Source organism: Schistocerca cancellata, chromosome 7, assembly GCF_023864275.1.
Source record: "Schistocerca cancellata isolate TAMUIC-IGC-003103 chromosome 7, iqSchCanc2.1, whole genome shotgun sequence".
NCBI classification, from domain to species: domain Eukaryota; kingdom Metazoa; phylum Arthropoda; class Insecta; order Orthoptera; family Acrididae; genus Schistocerca; species Schistocerca cancellata.
In genome coordinates this window covers 600,527,300-600,551,321 of record NC_064632.1, presented here as the reverse complement: position 1 = coordinate 600,551,321, position 24,022 = coordinate 600,527,300, and the positions used below count along the sequence as shown (strand labels likewise).

Below are 24,022 nucleotides of genomic sequence, written 5' to 3'. Positions count from 1 at the left end.
ACGGTGCCGCACACCGTTAGGCCGTCTTCCGCTCACGCCCCAACATCGTGCAGCCCGCCTCCAGTGGTGTCGCGACAGGCGTGAATGGAGGGACGAATGGAGACGTGTCGTCTTCAGCGATGAGAGTCGCTTCTGCCTTGGTGCCAATGATGGTCGTATGCGTGTTTGGCGCCGTGCAGGTGAGCGCCACAATCAGGACTGCATACGACCGAGGCACACAGGGCCATCACCCGGCATCATGGTGTGGGGAGCGATCTCCTACACTGGCCGTACACCACTGGTGATCGTCGAGGGGACACTGAATAGTGCACGGTACATCCAAACCGTCATCGAACCCATCGTTCTACCATTCCTAGACCGGCAAGGGAACTTGCTGTTCCAACAGGACAATGCACGTCCGCATGTATCCCGTGCCACCCAACGTGCTCTAGAAGGTGTAAGTCAACTACCCTGGCCAGCAAGATCTCCGGATCTGTCCCCCATTGAGCATGTTTGGGACTGGATGAAGCGTCGTCTCACGCGGTCTGCACGTCCAGCACGAACGCTGGTCCAACTGAGGCGCCAGGTGGAAATGGCATGGCAAGCCGTTCCACAGGACTACATCCAGCATCTCTACGATCGTCTCCATGGGAGAATAGCAGCCTGCATTGCTGCGAAAGGTGGATATACACTGTACTAGTGCCGACATTGTGCATGCTCTGTTGCCTGTATCTATGTGCCTGTGGTTCTGTCAGTGTGATCATGTGATGTATCTGACCCCAGGAATGTGTCAATAAAGTTTCCCCTTCCTGGGACAATGAATTCACGGTGTTCTTATTTCAATTTCCAGGAGAGTAGAATTGGGGAGAAGAGGAGCTTGTGGCACAACTTGACTAGAAGAAGGGATCGGTTGGTAGGACACGTTCTGAGACATCGAAGGATTACCAATTTAGTATTGGAGGGCAGCGTGGAGGGTAAAAATCGTAGAGGGAGACCAAGAGATTAATACACTAAGCAGATTCCGAAGGATGTGGGTTGCAGTAAGTACTGGGAGATGAAGAAGCTTGCACAGGATACAGTAGCATGGAGAGCTGCATCAAACCAGTCCCAGGACTGAAGACCACAGCAACAACTACTGCGTTTCTTACGTAGGTTTACATAAATTATTTTAGTTTTTTGAGATTTAAATTTATTTACGCGTAAAAAGAAACATTTCACTGCTCCCTTGAATGATACTTCTTAGTTTCATTACATGTTAGAAAATATAAAGTAGAATTCAGTTGAATGTAAAAGTCAGGTAGCAGGCAAACTTTTACATAGTTTTACTTTTTAATTATAGTTTTGTTAATGTTCATGTTTACGGAAATTGTCTTTCATCTTTAAAGTTCAACTGATCAATCATTTCATTAAAAGTTCCGCAAATTATCGTAGTAATCATACAAGTCCTATAAATGTTACTTCATGTGTAAACGCCTTTTACGAATGAGAAAACACACATAATGTATTCTTTACTGTGCTGTTGGCACGTATTTGTTCATGTCTCGTCAAAAAAAAGTGTCTGCTTTGCATATTTATTTAGTTAAAAGTCCGCCGAGCGAACGTATTGGCTGAGCGCGCAGTAGCGGCGCGGTGGGCGTGGTCATTGCTCCCGGCGCTCAATCAACTGGGCAGACAAGCGAAGAGCGTCGACAACAGGTGGAGAGCCCGTATACAGAGAGAGTGGCCACAGGGGAAGTTGCCCGTGATTGGTTGATTAACTTTGGCGCCGTTTTTCTGCCAAACGTCTCTTGCGCTACTTATGTTCGCCGTGCTTTTGAGCTGAATTAAAGTTCAGAGGACTTTTGGAAACGATTAAAAGGTATCTGAATTATTGAGAGACTTGTTATGCGGTGTGCACGCATGTTCGATTTAGTTGTATATCGTTTTTAGTACGTAATTAGCGTTTGGGATCTAAAATACGAGTTGAAATAATGAAGCGTGTTGTGATGAAGTCGGTAGGCCTACATGTTTGAAGTAAACACGTTAGCAATTGCACAGTATTGTTTTTGACATCTGTAATTCGTTCTGCAGACGTTCGTAAACGATGCCTGGTTGTGCTGCATTTGGTTGTACTAATAGAGGCGAAGGTGGATTTCGCATGTTAGCATTTCCACGCAATGAAGAAAGACGAAAGCAGTGGTCAGTTTTTTTAAGTACTTTTAGCCACGCAAAACAGGTAGGCCTATTACAGTTTACTGCATTTTTAAGCTCTTATTTCTTTAACAGTTCGTGCATACTGGTAGCATCACGAGCTTTTCTGGAGCCAATATCTGACAGTCCTTGCTGGAAACGGAAAGTTCCTGTAATTGTTGTGCCATGCTAATTCGACTTTATAGCGTCAAACTTTATTTCGTTCGGAATCAGAACACAAGGCATTATTTTGGTTTCAGTATTATTTTTGCCTGACTGTTGACGCAGGCAAGTTGTAAGCACGTTTCGCGCAGTTGTCGTGGTTGCTGAAACATTATCCGTACTAAATAATTGTAGGTATTCTTGAAGACAGTTTTTAATAGGCCTACTTACTGTGTGGTAGAAGCGATACGGTAGTTTTCTTGTTATATTTGGTCGTTATTTCAGCAGCCTACATTTAATATTACCTGATTTTTGTTATCTTTTTCGTTTGATATCTACGAGAGGTATTCAGTAAGCAGTTGTTTACTTGTGACATGCAAGATGTTTGAAGACGTGACAAGAAGTACTAATACGTCTCACACTTTTTGCATGTCACAAGTAAACAACTGCTTACGAGAATGAGATTTTCACTCTGCAGCGGAGTGTGCGCTGATATGAAACTTCCTGGCAGATTAAAACTGTGTGCCGGACCGAGACTCGAACTCAGGACCTTTGCCTTTCGCGGGCAAGGGCTTGGGTAGCTCAGTTGGTAGAGCACTTGCCCGCGAAAGGCAAAGGTCCCGAGTTCGAGTCTCGGTCCGGCACACAGTTTTAATCTGCCAGGAAGTTTCAACTGCTTACGACTTTCATTCATCGGACGTAATACAGGTACGTCAAATCTTTAGCGTTATGCACTTCCGATACAAAACAAATGCTATACACTATTTTTTTTGTTTACGTTACTTTTATTGCAATATGTCTAGTAAACGAACTTTAAATGAGATAAATGCAAGTAACGAATAATTTTTACAGCCACTGTATCAAATTTTCCTGTGCTGTACGTAGTAGGCTACTATGAGTATATTATAGCTGTAAAGAAAGGCATTTAACGCATGATTTCGCCATATTGTCTTGTGCTTTTGATTCGGTGAGTTTGTACTCCACTACTGGCCATACAAAAGTTCCGCCCGGAGTTTGGCAGAAAAATGGCCGCCGTATCGCCCGGTTGGCCACTCTCTCCGGAGGATGCTAAGTTCACCCAACCTGGATATGATATGACGTCATTATGACTCATATACACTTTAGTCGATTAACACAGCTATCGACTTTTACGAACGTTCGAGATTCTAAACTGTCGTCAGCTAGTGGTTTGTTTTGACACGTGCGATTCTGATAACAGCTCAGTGTGGCAGCGTATAAGTATTTCGCCAAAATAAAAGAGCTGGATATTAATAGAAATATTCCTGACCGTGGCCTTGAAAACACCACAGACAACACGTGTCGTAAAAAAGTGAAGTCTTCTTATGTCCCGACCAGATTAGATAGTGTGATTGTTGTATTGAACGCTTACGCCGAAAATAATATTTATTTATTATCAATATTTTAGTAAGGTTTCATACAATTGGTCTTTTCAGTACATATTAGATTGTAGCAGCATACTCTTGCTGACTTTTTTTTCTTAATTTATATAGCTGAAAGAGAACTCATGCAAGTCTGTTAGCTAAGTAATTTATATGTCCATCCCAAGATAGTCTTTTATCAACCATAATTCCAAGTAATTTTACACTCGGACCGCAGAGACAGGTACCTTAGTGTCCAGTATTGACTGGCGTGTAGAATGATTGGATTTCGAACTTAAAAATAAAAATATGAGGGATTGTTGAAGAAAAATCGTCGACCGGAGATGAAATACGAGGGGAAGTGGACTTCTCAAAGTAATCTTAACCAAAGGTTAGTGTCTTGACGCATCTAAAGATTTTGGCTGCTGAGTGCTTCTTCTCACCGAGTACGAATAACCGACGCACTTCAGCTGGGTCAGAAGTACATCAGTTTCTGCTTGAGATTCACAATAACCACGCAATTGCCCGTCGTCATCGATGCTGAACTCTTTCAGCTTTTCTCTCATTAGTCTCTCGAATGCTGAACACATAATTAGAGACGAGCAAACGAAAAACAACGCACACGACACAAACACAGTACAATACACGATTTAAACGCAAGGAACGCAAAACACATCTAAACGAATGGCGCAGAGCACAGCGCTACCCTGTCACAACCTCTCGAAAGTTCACTAAAGTCGAATAGTCGATATACGGTTTCTATCGTTTTCGATGTAGCGTGTACACGTCATAATGACGTCACATCGTATGCAAGTCCGGTGAACTTAGCAACCTCCACTCTCTCCCTGTACAGGCTCTCTAGCAACAGGTGGCAGCTAGCGCCATCTCGTAGCGGTGACGTCACCCGATCACTCGCCGCATGCCGCGCGCCCTGCTGCCGGCCGGTGGAACTATGCGGGCAGGCACGTTCCGCGCACGTGATTCGAGTTGCATTGCTGCGCGGATGCACCTAGTGCCAATCCACGCGAAGCTTCTTGCGTTCATGAAATGCATAAAACGCGGCAGAATCAGTCCTTTACATATTACTACACACTGTAGCGTCCTGTGAAAAAGGTTCGGATAAGCACGTGTTGTGTTGCGTGATAAGTATCCCTCTAGCATGAATGTAAGTTGTCACTGTTTATTCACTAGAGGGTTAACAGTTCACACGACTGAAGCTTGTCATACTGTTTTAAAATCGTTCCCGGTTTGAATAACCACAAAAAAGTGTCTTAACAGTTTATACGCATGTTTTTAAGCGTGCATTTATTAAACGTCTCTGCTAACACTTTTTATTCATCGCACCGTGAAGTCTCATCGTGTGTGATTGCACTGTTTGTTTATGTATTGTCGATAACACATCATCCCAGCACTGTGTCTTTAGCGAAATTAGTGACAGTTTGTGCCTTAAAAGTAGCATGTCACTATGGTGCACTTCACTATATTGCTCTGTGTGCGTGTGAAAATGTTTTATCACTCATTGGATTAGGCCACAAGAAGAGGCTGAAGACGTTGGTTCCTCTCCCGTCGGCTGCTACACATCGTCCACAAACGGTAAGTGGAACCTAGCCTTGTTTATCGTCCCTTTCGCGTAACGTAATTATAAGGAAACACTTCGAAGTCCACATTTCGCACTCTCTTGAGTGTCCCATGTTCCGTTCATAGTCCCACTTATCCTTGCGGCACTATTTGCGACACATGTAAACAGTCACTTTCGCAAATTTACATCTTATTTACAAGTGAGTCCCTGCTACCTGAATACCAGAAATCGATGTACTAAATACCTAACTATTTACATAATGTATAAGTATTAAAATTGTTTATATTGAAACCATGCGTGCATAGAAATATGATGCTGCTATAAAATTTACTCTAGCAGTCTGGTTTAACATTCCTAATGAGTGGCTCATTGTCAACACTTATGAGACCACAACCGTTCCATGTTGCACAGTACAGGTGAAATTCCTATTCACACCAAAGGGAAAACGACCGCAGAGAACAAAGCACGAGAGATCCCCCCCCCCCCCCCCCCCAAAAAAAAAAAAGAGGAAGCCAAAACCTGAAATTCGTGGTCGCGAAATTAAACCTGCCTCAGAAACCATGTGTGTCAAGCCTGTGTCTCGCCTAGCATAATCGGTTCATTCGTGGTCTTATAAAACTGTGCTTACAGCAAGGCGCCTAAATGATTGTTGTCTGTGAATAACGTAGGGTTACTGTATACAAAAATAATCAGTTCAGAGATGTACAGAGGGCACTTAATATCTTCAGATTTCTTAACAGTGGCCGACAAGATTTTTTTGGTCTTGCGTTACACATATTCCTAACAATTGATTTTTCTAATTTTAATATTCTAATGATTTTACTTGTATTACCACAAAAGATAATGCCATACCTTATAACAGCTTGAAAATAGCTGTGATAAACTATTTTTCTTATCTCCACACTTGTTGAATATGACAAAATCTTCATAGCAAAGGTCAGGCTGTTTAACTTATTTGCTAAGTATTCTATATTCTATATATTTTGGTTCCTAAATATTTAACACAATCTGTTTCTTTCAGTACTTGGTTTCTGCAGGTAATATGAATTTCATTTATCTTAGAGTTTTTAGTTTTAAACTGTAGTAAAAGTTTTTTTTCCAATAGCCTATGCAATTTTAACCCATTTAGTTGGAGCCAGTTTTCTAAACTGTCTAGTAGATTTGTGACAGTTGAGGGAATTTGTTCTGAGTGATTGCTTTTGATGAGGGCAGACGTATCATCACCGAAAAAAACTGAGTGTGAATTTATGTTTAGTGGCAAGTCATTTACGTAAAGTAAGAATAAAATTGGACCCAAACTTGAGCCTTGTGCAACGCCTTGTGAAATAATCATCCATTCAGAGAAGAAATTTCCATTGCTTGATATAACTACTCTTTGTTTTCTCTCTGTGGGGGTATAACCTGAACCACTCTAAAACATGACCTCCAATCCCGTATTTTTCCCTTTTATACAGGAGCAACTGATGGTTTACACCAGGGGCGGGCAGGAATCCTGCACGTGTGCGGTGCACTTGCACGCGTGCAGTTAACAGGTGTTCTGCGTGCACACAGGGGCAAGCTGGTCACCCGCTTACCTCCCCTCCCCACCATACCTTCTGTCCGCTCCTTCCTCTGCAATGCATTTTGTTTCCTGGCTTGCTTTATTGAATGTAGGAATAAGTTTAGTAGTAGTAGTGCTTGAAAGATATCGTGGTTTGAAAGAGTACCTATTACCTACGATACGTTTTATTTAATTATCACAGGTGGAGTGGAACAAAATAAGGTTACAGCAAATGGTTTTACAGCTCTCGCTATATTAAGCTCGTACCGCTGGGCTATTATTGTTGTCGTCCTGAAAAACTGAAAACGGTGCTCCATAAAATGTTAAATCAGTTACAAGAGAGACATGACGAAAGGAAGTCGCAGATCTCTCGTGACCACAGCAACTACGACAGATTCATCTAGTATCGTCAGATCGCTCTTCTTAAGCTCAGTCATTTTCCCCATCCGCTCAGAATACGACAATAAATTGTACTCGTCCTTGTGAAATTTGTTACAATGGCCTTCAATACTAAACTTCCGCTGACCAGCGAGAATACTGCCACACATTAAACATTTTGAATTTTCACGTTTTTGCACAAAGAAAAAATGATTCTCCCATTACTTTTTAAAAGATAGCAAATCTACACTTCTCCGTTTCCTTGTTTCACTCTGCATTTTCCGGTTCTTGAAATACAACGTTGACTACGTAGTGGTCGCTACGCATCAACGTCCGCAGCTTAGCCTGGCACTACACTGCCGCAGCCTGCCGGCTGTCGCCACTGCCCCTGTCGACGCCTGCACGCGAGCAGCACACGTGCAGCGCTGTGCGCTCACGAGCCGCGTGCAGCGTTTGCCCGCCCCTGGTTTACACAATCAAATGCTTACATGAGGTCACAGAACAATCCTGCAACTTTGCTAGATTTGTCTAAGGCAGAACAATTTTTTTTCATAAACTAATTTTTGGCGTCTATTGTGTTTTTGCCTTTCTGAAAGCCGAATCAATTATCAGACAGTATGTTTTATTTTCCTATAATTTTTTTGATTTGCATTCCTACCACTTGTTCAAATATTTTTGAGAAAATTGGGTGAATAGAGGCTGGGTGGTAGTTCCCCATGTTTTCTCTTGAGCCTTTTTTGAAGTTTTACCTCTTCATGCTTCAGGGCATCTGGAAAGTGGCCTTCTTCGAGTGATGTATTGATTATTAAGCAACGGGGGTGAGCTATTATCCTGGAAGCTGATTTAGCTACTTTAGTAGATATCCATCCCATCCTGCGGAATTTTTGTTTTTGAGTTGTAATATAGTGTTCTCTGCATCACAAACTCGTGATCGCTCTAAGCTTGTTGGCACCAGTGCCTACCAATTTAAATTGTATATTACAGCACTGAGGATGGTCACTAAGTGACCGAAAATCGATTTTGCGGTTAATAAAACAAAAAAATTCGACCGATGCTGTCTCTCCTTCCAAGAGCAGGATTTGTTATGATTTTTTTCCCACTTTAATTTTGGAGATAACTTTGCTGTTAGTTCTCATCGCCAGTTCTGATTTTATGAGAGACCAGACTGCCTTTGATTTGTTTTCATGAGCCAAGATGTATTTATTATTTACCATTCCTTTTGCATCTTTCACTACCCTTTTAAATAAGCCTTTATACTGTTTGACATGTTTTATGAAAACAGGGTCTTTGTTGTATTTCAACTCCTTGTGGAGTTGTCTTTTCTTCCAACTGGACATTTTTATTCCAGCAGTGATCCAATTTAGCTTATTTGACACCTTTGTGTGGAATAATCTAAGTGGAAATATTCCATTAAATACATCCAAGAAACTTTCTAGAAACCTGTTAAATTTTACAGAGATTGGAGTATCATCTTCAACTTGCCGTTCCACCTCCTCTAAGTTAGAACAGAACTGTTTTAAATTTTCAACAGTAAAATGTCTTTTGCTAGAAGTATTTTTAGTGCTTGGTTCATTTGCATTTGCTATTGGTCTGAGAGTCCTAATTCCATACATAACTTCTTTGAATCATCAAATTTATATTTTGTTAAAATGTTACCAATACAGCTTCTTGTGTTTTCGTTTTCTCTTGTGATTTCCATGAAGTTTACTTTGAAGCCAAATTTGTGGATTAAGTCTATAAACTTTATTGAGTCATTTGTTTGATTTAATAAATTTATATTGAAATCAGTTGCTATTAATACCTTTTTCTTTTTCTCGTACATGATTTTCTGAAGAATATTTTGTAATTTTAGTAAAAATAATTTTGTTATCTGTACACCTGGGATTCATTATATAGAAACAATAATAATATTTTGTGTTTCTTATTCAGCTGAACAGCTTTCAAATACTCCTTCATTTAGAAAATTGAAATCGTCTTTCACTTTATACTGTACAGAGTTATTTACAAGTAAGCATGAGCCCCCATAAGTACTGTTTGTTCCACAAAAACTTGAGGCTACATTGAAGTTTTTAACTTATTTAAAATTATGATACTGCCTTTTGTAAGCCAATGCTCGTTTAAACAAACAAATTTAATAATTTTTACATTCTGAGAGTAAAAATTGTAGTTCATAATTTTATTCATTTTTTCATTTTCATGGGTTGTAACCATGCCATTTATGTTCAAGTGCATTAAAAAAGTGCTGTTTTTTCCTAAGGTTTCAAGAATAACTTTCTTTATAGAATTTTTACACTTCCTAGTTTCTTTTTCCTAATGTACAGTTTTTGTTGGAAATGTTTTGGAACCAGCACAATCACGAATAAAAACGTTTCTTTACCTTTGTATTTGCCTTAGGCAAATAGGAGTCAATAACATGACTGCATAGTCATAGAATTGTTTATATAAAAGATAGAAATAGCAAAATATTTTAATGTAACTGTTTACAGAGTATGCCAGATACTGACAGTTTCCTTAGTGGCAACATTTCTCAGTTCATTTCAGTTCATGTTTATTTTCTGTAAGCACTTTGTTCAGTCCATTACTTGCAGTGTCTGAATGACACTTATTAATCTGCGAATAAATATAAAATATACAAACAAAGAGGAAACATGAGAAATACTTTACAGCTAAACACAGGAAATGAATACAAAAACTAGTAATAATCACTGCATTAGAATAGTATGCACATTGTATGCACTACCGTGCTTTCTCATTAATTAGTCAAAATCGGTTCATTTCTGTATGTACGACTTGACAGTCTCTGTTTGTTCCTTTTATAGTCCATATTCAGTCTATTTTAACAAATATATGATTACATAATCCATAACATAGATGATGATAATAATAATACGGAAAATTAGACAAAATGCTGCATGCCCTTGTTTACATGGATAAATATGACTTCTGTTCATCATTGTACATAGTTCTTTAGATCATTTTGATGGTATAAGCCTTTGATCTTCCGATACTCTGGGTAGGCAAGCAGGTAACAGCCTTAACGAGGAATACTTACACTTTCGTAAGGGCCGGTGTACAGAGTTTGTCACTTCTTCTTCTGCCTTAAAAGATCTTGGATGCGATCTCTGGAGGACACGATCTCCGAAATTATACTTTTGCACTTTTCTGAGCTTCTCATCATAAGCACGGTTGCTAGCCAGTGCACCTGCTCTAACAGTAGTAAGCTCTCGTCCGATTCGTTCCTCTCTGGATAATTCGTCACCAGAATATCTCGGCAGAGGACTGACCGATTCATTCCTCTCTTTGGTATCGAACATAACAGACGCTGCCGTAAGTTGCGTCGTTGTGTGGGGAAGATTGTTAACCACCTGCTCGAATGATGAAACAAATTCCACCCATTTGGTATGTGTATTCGGTATATACCGGGTGATCAAAAAGTCAGTATAAATGGAAACTGAATAAATCACGGAATAACGTAGATAGAGAGGTACAAATTGACAAACATGCTTGGAATGACAAATTAGAACCAAAAAAATACAAAAGTTCAAAAAATGTCCGACAGATGGCGCTTCATCTGATCAGAATAGCAATAATTAGCATAGCAAAGTAAGACAAAGCAAAGATGATCTTTACAGGAAATGCTCAATATGTCCACCTATGACCTGTAGTCGAGGAATAATGTTGTGAACAGCACTGTAAAGCATATCGGAGTTATGGTGAGGCATTGGCGTCGGATGCTGTCTTTCAGCATCCCTAGAGATGTCGGTCGATCACGATACACTTGCGACTTCAGGTAACCCCAAAAACCAATAATCGCACGCACTGAGGTCTGGGGACCTGGGAGGCCAAGCATGACGAAAGTGGCGACTGAGCACACGACAATCACCAAACGACGCGCGCAAGAGATCTTTCACGCGTCTAGCAATATGGGGTGGAGCGCCATCCTGCATAAACATCGTACGTTCCAGCAGGTGTTTATCAGCCAGGCTGGGGATGATGCGATTCTGTAACATATCGGCGTACCTCTCACCCGTCACGGTAGCAGTTACAAAACCAGAATCACGCATTTCCTCGAAGAAAAAAGGCCCGACAACGGCAGATGTGGTAAATCCAACCCATACCGTGACTTTCTCGTCGTGCAATGGAGTTTCCACGACAGTTCTAGTATTTTCGGTAGCCCAAATTCTGCTGTTGTGGGCGTTGACAGACCCTCGGAGCGTGAAATGAGCTTCGTCGGTCCACAACACGTTACTCAACCAATCGCCATCTTCCGCCATCTTTTGGAACTCACATACCGCAAATGCCCTCCGCTTCACTAAATCGCAAGGTAACAGTTCATGATGCCGATGGATTTTGTACGGATAGCATCGGAGAGTACGCCTCAGTGCCAACCAAACAGCAGTGTATGGAATGCCGGTGCGACGTGCGACTACACGAGCGCTGACTTCCCCGTGCATAGACGAACCCGCTACGGTCTCCATTTCTTCCTGAACTGTCTCAGCAGCATTACGCCTTGTGCTCGGTCGGCCACTACGGGGTCTGTCGACTAAACAAGCCGTGGCTTCGAACTTCGAAATCATTCTCGCCACAGCTGCATTTGTCAACGCACCTTTACCCGTTCGAATCCCCTTCCTGTAGCGATAGGATCGTAACGCTGAACTAGCACATTCCCCATTCTGATAATACAGCTTCACTAAAAGCGCCTTTTCAGGTAACGTCTACATGCTGCGACTGCTGGCGCATCTGATTCTCTCTCTCATTACAGCTCCTTTTACACACGATTGTCATGCGCAGTCACTGACGTTTTGCTGTCCAGCGCCATCTGTCGAACATTTTGTGAACTTTGTTTTTTGTTTTTTTTTGTTTTAATAAAACCCCATGTCATTCCAAGCGTGTGTGCCAATTTTTATCCCTCTATCTACATTATTCCGTAGTTTATTAAGTTTTCAAATTTATACTGACTTTTTGATCACCCGGTATGTTCGAATTAACCTATTGAATTTGCGGAATATCCTTTCCGTGGGATTTGGTTCTGGATGGAAACTGGTTATGAATATCTGGCAGATATCATTTTCCTGTAAGAATTTTCTCCAACTCTTGCCAGTGAAATTTGGTGCATTATCGGTAAGAATAGGATCCGGCTTCCCGAACCGGTAAAAGAACCCTCCTCGCATTCGTTTAATGATTGGCGCTGCTGTTGCTGACTTAGTGGCATAGAAAGTACACATTTCAAGAAGAGGTCTTACAAGGCGACAATGTATCTGACACCTCCCCCTCGCCTGGGGTTGGGGCCGGAGACGTCAATGGCCACCACCTGTCCCCGGTTTATTGGTGATAATTGGATGCAGTGCTATTTGTTGGAAAGAGTAGAAGCCTTACTTCGCTGACATGTGCGAATTAATTTATGTACACACTGCATCCCGTAAATTAGCCATGTTCCTATACATTTCTAAATAGTACTGGCGGTGTAAAGGGCCTTTTATCGACATAATTTTGAAATTGGACATTTGTTCCACTAAGTCTGAGTACTCCGGTGAACCTTGTGGTAAACGAGAGAGCGCGTCTGCTACGCCGTTCTCCCTACCACTTAACATGCGCAATGTCTGGAGTAGCAGCGTCCACCACGCTATCTTCTGATGCAACAGTTTGCACGTTCGGAGAAAACCAAGGGCCTGGGAGTCACAATAAGCTTTGGTATGTTTACCAGAGATGTAATAACCAAATTTCCTGAAAGGCCACACAACGGCCAACGCCTCTTAACTCTGTAGTGGTGTAAGGTCTTTCTCATTCAGTCAGGACTCGACTTGCAAAACTGATAACTGTGTACGTTATCTTGCCTTCTGTGTTGCCCTCCTGAAAGGGGCACGCTCCTACACCGGAGCAGGAGGCGTCAGTTGCTAAGCATAAATCTTGGTCATGTCGGGCTTATGCAGTATGTTCGCTGATATCAAACTCTGTTTGATATTATCGAATGCCTGCTGGCATTTCCTCGACGAATGCCAAACTACATTCTTTTTCAGTAATTACACTACTGGGCATTAAAATTGCTACACCAAGAAGAAACGCAGATGATAAACGGGTATTCATTGGACAGATATATTATACAATTTGGGTGCATTGATCCTGGGAAATCAGTACCCAGAACAACCACCTCTGGCCGTAATAACGGCCTCGATACGCCTGGGCATTGAGTCAAACAGAGCTTGGATGGCGCGTACAGGTTGAGCTGCCCATGCAGCTTCAACACGATACCACAGTTCATCAAGAGTAGTGACTGGCATATTGTGACGAGCCAGTTGCTCGGCCACCATTGGCCAGACCTTTCCAGTTGGTGAGAGATCTGCAGAATGTGCTGGCCAGGGCAGCAGTCGAATATTTTTTGTATCCAGAAAGACCCGTACAGGACCTGCAACATGCGGTCGTGCATTATCCTGCTGAAATGTAGGGTTTCGGAAAGATCGAATGAAGGGTACAGCCACGGGTCGTAACACATCTCAAATGTAACGGCCACTGTTCAAAGTGCCGTCAATGCGAACAAGAGGTGACCGAGACGTGTAACAAATGGCACCCCATACCATCACGTCGGCTGATACACCAGTATGGCGATGACGAATACATGCTTCGAATGTGCGTTCACCGCGATGTTGCCAAACACGGATGCGACCATCATGATGCTGTAAACAGAACTGGATCCATCCGAAAAAATGACGTTTTGCCATTCGTGCACCCAGGTTCGTGGTCGAGTACACCATCGCAGGCGCTCCTGTCTGTGATGCAACGTCAAGGGTAACCGCAGCCTTGGTCTCCGAGCTGATAGTCCATGCTGCTGCAAATGTCGTCGAACTGTTCGTGCAGATGGTTGTTGTCTTGCAAACGTCTCCATCTGTTGGCTCAGGGATCGAGACGTGGCTGCACGATCCGTTACAGCCATGTGGATAAGATGCCTGTCATCTCGACTGCTAGTGATACGAGGCCGTTGGGATCCAGCACGGCGTTCCGTATTACCCTCCTGAACCCACCTATTCCATATTCTGCTAACAGTCATTGGATCTCGACCAACGCGAGCAGCAATGTCGTGATACGATAAACCGCAATCGCGATAGGCTACAATCCGACCTTTATCAAAGTTCGAAACGTGATGGTATGCATTTCTCCTCCTTACACGAGGCATCACAACAACATTTCACCAGGCAACGCCGGTCAGCTGTTGTTTGTGTATGAGAAATTGGTTGGAAACTTTCCTCATGTCAGCACGTTGTAGGTGTCTCCACCAGCGCCAACCTTGTGTGAATGCTCTGAAAAGCTAATCATTTGCATATCACAGCATCTTCTTCCTGTCGGTTAAATTTCGCGTCTGTAGCACGTCATCTTCGTGGTGTAGGAATTTTAATGGCCAGTAGTGTATTTATTTCAAGTTTCTGCTACCAGTCACTTTTTATTTTATGCTTAATCTAACATAATGCAACGCGTTTCGAACATGTTCTGTTGATCTTCAGGCGTTTAAACATACATATAGAGAAATGTTACTTAAAAATAGTCTTAATCTAGATTAATCTAGAACTCTTTGTCCATTGTTTTTTACTGTAGCTACTGGTGTGGCACTTGGGGGGAAGGACGGGGGCAGTGTATGGCTAGAAATCGAAATCGTTGATGTCGTCTGCTGGTTTTCTTCCTTGTGGTTGATTATGTATATCACAGCCGGTAAAGGATGCAGATATATTTGCATAAGTTATGTGTTACGAAAATAGTGTGAAAGGCTTTTATATGACAGTTGATCACTTACGATTTCATTATCATGCCGCTTCACTTGCATCACTGGTGTAATGGCGGAGCTGTTGATTGACATTACACTATTGCACATTATATTTTGTCGCAGATTGCCACTGCACAAATTGCTTCGATATTATACACACAACACAAGATGCCGGACTGTGTGAGTCTGTAACGACTATCTAGGTTTTGCATAGATATTCTTGGTACTGATAGATTTGTAGTCAATTATTTACATTGACATATCTTGAATCTATTGAGTTAAAACTGGCTTAAGACTGTTGAAGAATTTGGAGTTTTTGAATTCGGTTATTTCATTAAGACTGTTATCTCCCTGCTTTGTGTTCTGTATGAAAATTTCCATTTCTTCCATGATATCCATCCAATTTCGAGGGTGTCTTCGATTTTCAAAGGGTGGCCCTTGTGTCTTTAATGTGAGTTGGTACTGCTGATTTGTTACTTTTATCAAGTCTGTAGCAATGTAAATGTCCTTTGAATCGGGTTCTGAAGTTTCTGCCTGTTTGGCCGATATAATATCTGTTACATTGGCTGCAGGTAATTTTGTAAATGCCAGATGCATCAAGACTTGTATCTGGTTCAAAAAATGGTTCAAATGGCTCTGAGTACTATGGGACCTAACTTGTGAGGTCATCAGTCCCCTAGAACTTAGAACTACTTAAACCTAACTAACCTAAGGACGTCACTTACGGCAACGTATACAGTTCGTATCGTCGCGCAGAATACTAGAAAGTAGCGCCTAGAACCGCTCGGCCACTCCGGCCGGCTTGTACCTGGTGGTTTTATATTTTGAATAAGCTTCCTACTTAGGTTGTTGTTGGTGCTGAAGCTGATTTTTTTACTTCTGTGTTTTTGAATAGTGTCGCTAATTTGTCATATACTATTCCAAGAAATGGCATTTTTCAGTAGATTTAAAAGATCAGGATCATTCATCGATTGATAGGATATAAAACGAATACAAGTTCATGGAAAGATTTCAGATGCTTTTTAGTGGCAGGTGCTGGAAAGTTGTGAATTGCATCGATCTTTTCTGGAGCAGGTAATATGCCCGTGGGAGAATCTATGCGTCCAAGAAATTGTAATTTATCTGTAGCAAACTTCGATTTCTCTAAGTCTGCTGTTACACCAAACTCGGAGAACTTCTGGAGCACCATATCTAGTACATCGAGGTGCCCTTCGTACGTGGACGTCGCGACTAGAAAGTCGTCCACGTACAGAGTCCAGCAATTCCGGCCCCGGGACCCGTGTTCGTGGCGGAGATACACACTCCGGCGCTTACCTTAAGGCCGAAGGGAAAAGCCGTAAATTGGTGACACATGTCAGCCAAGTTGAAAGCAGTATACTTTCTAGTATTCTGCCCGACGATACGAACTGTATACGTTGGCGTTCGTTCCATGTTTTACGTAGCACGTTCCTAAACGACGGGATAAATATAACCGGGTGTACTGGCTTCTTGGAACTGCCGGTATTTTAATCCATGGAGAAGAGATAAAAACTTTAAGGTTCGCCGATGACATTGTAATTCTGTCAGAGACAGCAAAGGACTTGGAAGAACAGTTGAACGGAATGGACAGTCTCTTGAAAAGAGGGTATAAGATGAACATCAACAAAAGCAAAACGAGGCTAATTGAATGTAGTCGAATTAAGTCGGGTGATGCTGAGGGAATTAGATTAGGAAATGAGACACTTAAAGAAGTAAAGGAGTTTTGCTGTTTAGGGAGCAAAATAACTGATGATGGTCGAAGTAGAGAGGATATAAAATGTAGACTGACAATGGCAAGGAAAACGTTTCTGAACAAGAGAAATTTGTTTACATCGAGTATAGATTTAAGTGTCAGGAAGTCGTTTCTGAAAGTATTTGTATGGAGTGTAGCCATGTATGGAAGTGAAACATGGACGAAAAATAGTTTGGACAAGAAGAGAATAGAAGCTTTCGAAATGTGGTGCTACAGAAGAATGCTGAAGATTGATGGGTAGATCACATAAGTAATGAGGAGGTACTGAATAGAATTGGGGATAAGAGGAGTTTTTGGCACAACTTGAGAAGAAGGGATCGGTTGGGAGGACATGTTCTGAGGCATAAAGGGATCACAAATTTAGCATTGGAGGGCAGCGTGGAGGGAAAAAATCGTAGAGGGAGACCAAGAGATGAATAAACTACGCAGATTCAGAAGGATGTAGGTTGTAGAAGGTACTGGGAGATGAAGAAGCTTGCACAGGATAGAGTAGCATGGAGAGCTGCATCAGACCAGTCTCAAGACTGAAGACCACAACAACTCTTCCATTAAAATACCCATCACATCATTGTGTCTCCCAATCGCTGTAGGCGATTGTATTATGTGGAGCTCCTCTGTCTGATACTCTTCATAAACTGATCCTACAGGGTGTTTCAAAAATGACCGGTTTATTTGAAACGGCAATACAAACTAAACGAGCAGCGATAGAAATACACCGTTTGTTGCAATATGCTTGGGACAACAGTACATTTTCAGGCAGACAAACTTTCGAAATTACAGTAGTTACAATTGTCAACAACAGATGGCGCTGCGGTCTGGGAAACTCTATAGTACGATATTTTCCACATATCCACCATGCGTAGCAATAATATGGCGTAGTCTCTGAATGAAATTACCCGAAACCTTTGACAACGTGTCTGGCGGAATGGCTTCACATGCAGATGAGATGTACTGCCTCAGCTGTTCTATTGTTTCTGGATTCTGGCGGTACACCTGGTCTTTCAAGTGTCCCCACAGAAAGAAGTCACAGGGGTTCATGTCTGGCGAATAGGGAGGCCAATCCACGCCGCCTCCTGTATGTTACAGATAGCCCAAAGCAATCACACGATCATCGAAATATTCATTCAGGAAATTAAAGACGTCGGCCGTGCGATGTGGCCGGGCACCATCTTGCATAAACCACGAGGTGTTCGCAGTGTCGTCTAAGGCAGTCTGTACCGGCACAAATTCACGAAGAATGTCCAGATAGCGTGATGCAGTAATCGTTTCGGATCTGAAAAATGGGCCAATGATTCCTTTGGAAGAAATGGCGGCCCAGACCAGTACCTTTTGAGGATGCAGGGACGATGGGACTGCAACATGGGGCTTTTTGGTTCCCCATATGCGCCAGTTCTGTTTATTGACGAAGCCGTGCAGGTAAAAATAAGCTTCGTCAGTAAACCAAATGCTGCCCACGTGCATATCGCCATCATCAATCCTGTGCACTATATCGTTAGCGAATGTCTCTCGTGCAGCAATGGTAGCGGCGCTGAGGGGTTGCCGCATTTGAATTTTGTACGGATAGAGGTGTAAACTCTGGTGCACGAGACGATATGTGGACGTTGGCGTCATTTGGACCGCAGCTGCAACACGGCGAACGGAAACCCGAGGCCGCTGTCGGATCACCTGCTGCACTAGCTGCGCATTGCCCTCTGTGGTGGCCGTACGCGGTCGCCCTACCTTTCCAGCACGTTGATCCGTTACGTTCCCAGTCCGTTGAAATTTTTCAAACAGATCCTTCATTGTATCGCTTTTCGGTCCTTTGGTTACATTAAACCTCCGTTGAAAACTTCGTCTTGTTGCAACAACACTGTGTTCTAGGCGGTGGAATTCCAACACCAGAAAAATCCTCTGTTCTAAGGAATAAACCATGTTGTCTACAGCACACTTGCACGTTGTGCACAGCACACGCTTACAGCAGAAAGACGACGTACAGAATGGCGCACCCACAGACTGCGTTGTCTTCTATATCTTTCACATCACTTGCAACGCTATCTGTTGTTGAAAATTGTAACTACTCTAATTTCGAAAGTTTGTCAGCCTGAAAATGTACTGTTGTCCCAAGCATATTGCAACAAACGGTGTATTTCTATCGCTGCTCGTTTAGTTTTTATTGCCGTTTCAAATATACCAGTCATTTTTGAAACACCCTGTATATTTTCCCGATCACGCTGCGGCACACTACGTGATTTTTGCGACGAACGTTCTGGATTTGTGTCGCGATTTCTTCGCGCCATTTTGGTATTTCGTCCGTCGCAACCTGCTTCATCTGCTCTGTCTCGGTGGCTGTTATTTTCATCGTCTTATTTAATTCTGCGGATTCTTCGCCTCTAGCGCTGGCTACCGCGCTCTTTACTTCGTATTTAATACGGTCACCTGTCATTTTGCTTTTCCTCTCAGCCAGTCGTGGAATTCTTTATTTGTAGTCTCGCTTCGCTCAGCTATTTTAGCTCTTAGGTGGATCTGGTTCGACTGATTCTATCGTCGCTTCAATGGTTTTCTATGCACTTGGCAGAGCACCAGGTCTTTAGTGACGTTCTGCATTGCTGAGACATGTTTTGTAATACTTATGAAGCCAGCATCCAATTTCGCTGCCAGTGCTTCATCGCGTTATCTTTCTTTCGTCTGTTGCATCTCGTCGCGTTCCCTGTTTCGTTCTGCGATTAGCTCAATGAGCGCTTTATCGCGTTCGTTCATTAAGTGCTCCATTCTGTGTAACAAAGCTGCAAAAGGCTCTGCAGCGGTCGCAGGGCTTTGTTCGGCGCCCCCTGCAGATTGCCAACTGCTGTATTTGCCTCAGTTTCAATTGCTACCAAGTCAACTGCAACATCGCTAACATCGGCAACATTTTCGTTAGTAGTTTCTTGTACCGGTACCATGTTTGCGCATTTACCAATTTTGATCATGTCATAAACAACTATGCCTAGAGATGAAACCCGCCTTCGATCTAACCGGAATAAGTAAACGAAACTTCATAGACACAACAATGAAATTATCTAACTGGCAGAATACCACGATAACTTTAACATAATGCATACATCAAAAAAAGTCTTGCATCACCTCGGTTCCGAGAGTTCCGGAACCTGTACAGAAAATCCTGAACCTGTACAGAAAATTACAATAGAGATCAACATAAACATCATTTCCGCCATTTTTACTGCTCATGAAGAATACACATTGCACGTTGTACCACGATACAGCGAGACCTTCAGAGGTGGTGGTGCAGATTGCTGTACACACCGGTATCTCTAATACCCAGTAGCACGTCCTCTTGCACTGATACGTGCCTGTATTATACGTGGCATACAACCCACAAGTTCACCAAGGCACTGTTGATCCAGATTGTCCCACTCCTCAACGGCGATTCGGCGTAGATTCCTCAGTGGTTGGTGGGTCATGTCGTCCATTAACTGCCCTTTTCAATCTATCCCAGGCATGTTCGATATTCATGTCTGGAGAACATGCAGGCCACTCTAGTCAAGCGATGTCGTTATCCTAAAGGAAGTCATTCAGATGGGGGCGCGAATTGTCCTCCATGAAGACAAATGCATCGCGAATATGCTACCTATACGGTTGCACTATCGGTCGGAGGATGGCGTTCACGTATCGTACAGCCGTTATGGCGCCTTCCATGACCACCAGCGGCGTACGTTGGCCCCACATAATGGCACCTAAAAACAGCAGGGAACCTCCACCTTGCTGCACTCGCTGGACAGTGTGTCCAAGGCGTTCAGCCTGACGGGGTTGCATCCAAACAAGTCTCCGACGATGGTCTGGTTGAAGGCGTATGCGACACTCACCGGTGGAGAGAACGTGATGCCAATCCTGAGCGGTCCATTCGGCATGTTGTTGGGCCCATCTGTACCGCGCTGCACCGTGTCGTGGTTGCAAAGATGTATCTCACCGTGGACGTCGGGAGTGAAGTTGCGCATCGTGCAGCCTATTGCGCGCAGTTTGAGTCATAAGACAACGTCCTGTGGCTGCACGAAAAGCATTATTCAACATGGTGGCGTTGCTGTCAGGGTTCCTCCGAGTCATAATCGGTAGGTAGCGGTCATCCACTGCAGTAGTAGCCCTCGGGCGGCCTGAGCGAGGCATGTCATCGACAGTTCCTGTCTCTCTGTATTTCCTGCATGTCCGAACAACATCGCTTTGGTTAACTTCGACAAGAAGAGAATAGAAGTGTTTTAAACTAAGAAGCGTGTTCTTAGAGTCGCTCTGTAGCAATTCTGGGCGTGTGGGGTGTCCCATTCTTCTGCTGTAATTGCCCTTTTCGGAATGCACAATGGACGCGAACGGATGCAGGTGATCAGACAGGGCCGGCCGGAGTGGCCGTGCGGTTCTAGGCGCTGCAGTCTGGAGCCGAGCGACCGCTACGGTCGCAGGTTCGAACCCTGCCTCGGGCATGGCTGTATGTGATGTCCTTAGGTTAGTTAGGTTTAATTAGTTCTAAGTTCTAGGCGACTGATGACCTCAGAAGTTAGGTCGCATAGTGCTCAGAGCCATTTGAACCATTTGATCAGACAGGATGCTTACGTACGTGCCACCTGTCAGAGTCGTATCTAGACGTATCAGGGGTCCCGTGCCACTCCAACTGCACGCGCCCCACACTAGTAACAGAGGCTCCACCAGCTTGAACAGTCCCCTGCTGCAGGGTCCACGGATTCGTGAGGTTGTCTCCAGACCCGTACACGTCCATCTGCTGGATACAATTTGAAACGAGACTCTTCTGACCAGGCAACACGTTTCCAGTCATCAACAGTCGAATGTCGATGGGCCCAGGCGGGTCTGAAGCTTTGTGTCGTGCAGTCATCGAGGATCTGAGCGTGGGACTTGGGCTCCGGAAGCGCATATCGATGATGTTTCGTTGAACGAATTGTTCGCACGCTGACACTTGTTGATGGCCCAGCACTGAAACCTGCAGCAATCTGTGGAAGGGTCGCACTTCTGTCACGTTGGCCGATTCTCTTCAGCCGTCGTCGGTCCCGTTCTTGCAGGACCTTCTTCTGGCCACAGCGATGTTTTACCGGATACCTGATATTCACGGTATTCTCGTGAAATGATCGTAAGGGAAGATCCCCACCTCATCGCTACCTCGAAGATGCTGTGTCCCATCTCTCGTGCGGGGACTGTGACACCGCGTTCAAACTGACTTAAATCTTGACTGCCTGCCACTGTAGCAGCAGTAAACGACCTAACAACTGTGCCAGACACTTGTCGTCTTCCATAGGCGTTGCCGGCCGCAGCGCCGTATTCTGCCTGCTTACATATGCGGCTACTTGAATGCGCACGCCTGCACCAGTGTCTCTGCCGCCTCAGCGTGTGTCGGGCCCGTAGCATGGGATGGGCACCGCGACGCCTCCGTGCTCGCAGACGGCCAGTGCAGCGCTGTTTGCCATTAAAAAGACGCCGAACGCACGCCACGAAAAGGAATGTGGCGAGTAATGTAACTCTCTCTTCAGTTATTGAAATTGCCAATCAAAATTTGCGAATATGAGATGAAGGGAAACACGTCGTGCCAGAAAAGTTAAAAACGCTGTAACTTTGTGACACCATTTTACTTCTCTCGCTATCAATTAGCGTCAGAAGGAACCAGCACGTTATACGCATGTATTACGAAAGTGTGCACGGGATGTGTCACGAGTGACTCCCGGGAGGGACGCAGCCGCCGTACGGCCCCCCCCCCCCCCTTCCCTCCACCACGGTCACCTCCCGAGTTAAGTTGCGCGGACAACGTGGCCATCTGATCAACCGACCCGGAGCAGGAGAGGCATCGCAGCACATTTCAGTTACCACTGTCTATACTTTTACAAAGAAATTCGTAATACTTTGTCAGCATGAACAGGAAGGAATCACGATTCACACTCGTAGCAGTGCAAGTTCAAAAACATAAAAAAATAATTTCTTTTTGCATGTAAAATTTCATATTTATTTCACTTACTGCATTTGTTCTTGCAGGTTCACTTTTCTTCAAAAGTAAGAGAGATTCTTCGATGAATTTTGCGCAGCATACAAATCATTCTTACAGGTTCTTAATATATATTAATGACTTGCCATTCTATATTCACGAAGATGCAAAGATGATACTTTTCGCCGATGATACAAGTATATCTATCACACCCAACAGACAAGAATTAACTGGTGAAATTGTAAACGATGTTTTTCAGAAAATCATTAAATGGTTCTCTGCAAATGGGCTCTCATTTAAACTTTGACAAAACACAGTATATACAGTTCCACACACTACATGCAATGACACCATTAATATAGACTTCGATAAGAAATCGGTGGCTAAGGTAGAATATTCAAAATTTCTAGGTGTATGCATTGATGAGGGGTTGAACTGGGAAAAATACACTGAGGATCTGCTGAAACGTTTGAGTTCAGCAAATTTTGGAGATATACATCTGACTAAATTAGCTTACCACGCCTATTTTCATTCTCTGCTTTCGTATGGCATCATATTTTGGGGTAACTCATCATTGAATAAAAGAGTATTCATTGCACAAAAGCGTGCAATCAGAATAATTGCGGGAGCTCATCCAAGATCATCCTGCAGACACTTATTTAAAGAGCTACAGATCTTCACTGTAGCCTCACAATAAATAAATAAATAAATAAATAAATATATATATATATATATATATATATATATATATATACACTTATGAAATTTGGTATTAACAATCCGAACGAATTAAAAAGTAATAGCAGTGTACATGGCTATTACACTAGGAGAAAGGATGATCATCACTACTCAAGGTTAAATCTAACTTTGGCTCAGAAGGGGGTAAAAATAGCATCAAAAGTCTGACAGATAGCAATATATAGCATTTAAAAGCAAATTAAAAGAATTTCTTAATGGCAACTCCTTCTACTCATTAGATGAATTTTTGGATATAGTAAGTGGGTAATTTCCCCAACACCCACAAAAAAATAAAAATATTGAGTGTCATGTAATATTTTGTGTAATGTAATATCTTGTATAGACACCTGTTATTAACCTGACACGTTCCACATCATTACGAAGTGTCGTATTCATGACCTATGGAACAAGTACTGTTCTAATCTAATCTAATCTGAAAGTCTGTAATTCATCTAATTTATGAAAAAATGAATGGGCTGTTACATTTTAAACTTCGTCTTTAGTAAAAACTCAAAATTTGTAGTTAATTGTTTCAGTTTTTATCAGTTTTTTAATAGATTTGGAAAATTCTAGTGTTTTGCATTAAGGACTTTGTGTTTAATAAGCAGTACAAAATTCATCGAAGAATAT

At 42.9% G+C, this 24,022-nt stretch overlaps 1 protein-coding gene across 2 annotated transcripts in view; it reads left to right on the top strand.

Annotated features, from left to right (window-relative positions):
• The first annotated feature begins 4,687 nt into the window (after positions 1 to 4,687).
• LOC126092226 (F-box/LRR-repeat protein 17-like) overlaps positions 4,688 to 24,022 on the top strand; it is a 141,046-nt gene continuing 121,711 nt past the window's right edge. For both annotated transcript variants that reach the window (XM_049907723.1, XM_049907721.1), the window contains exon 1: positions 4,688 to 5,282. The gene's annotated coding sequence lies outside the window, so the exon portion shown is untranslated. The remainder of the gene's footprint in view (positions 5,283 to 24,022) is intronic.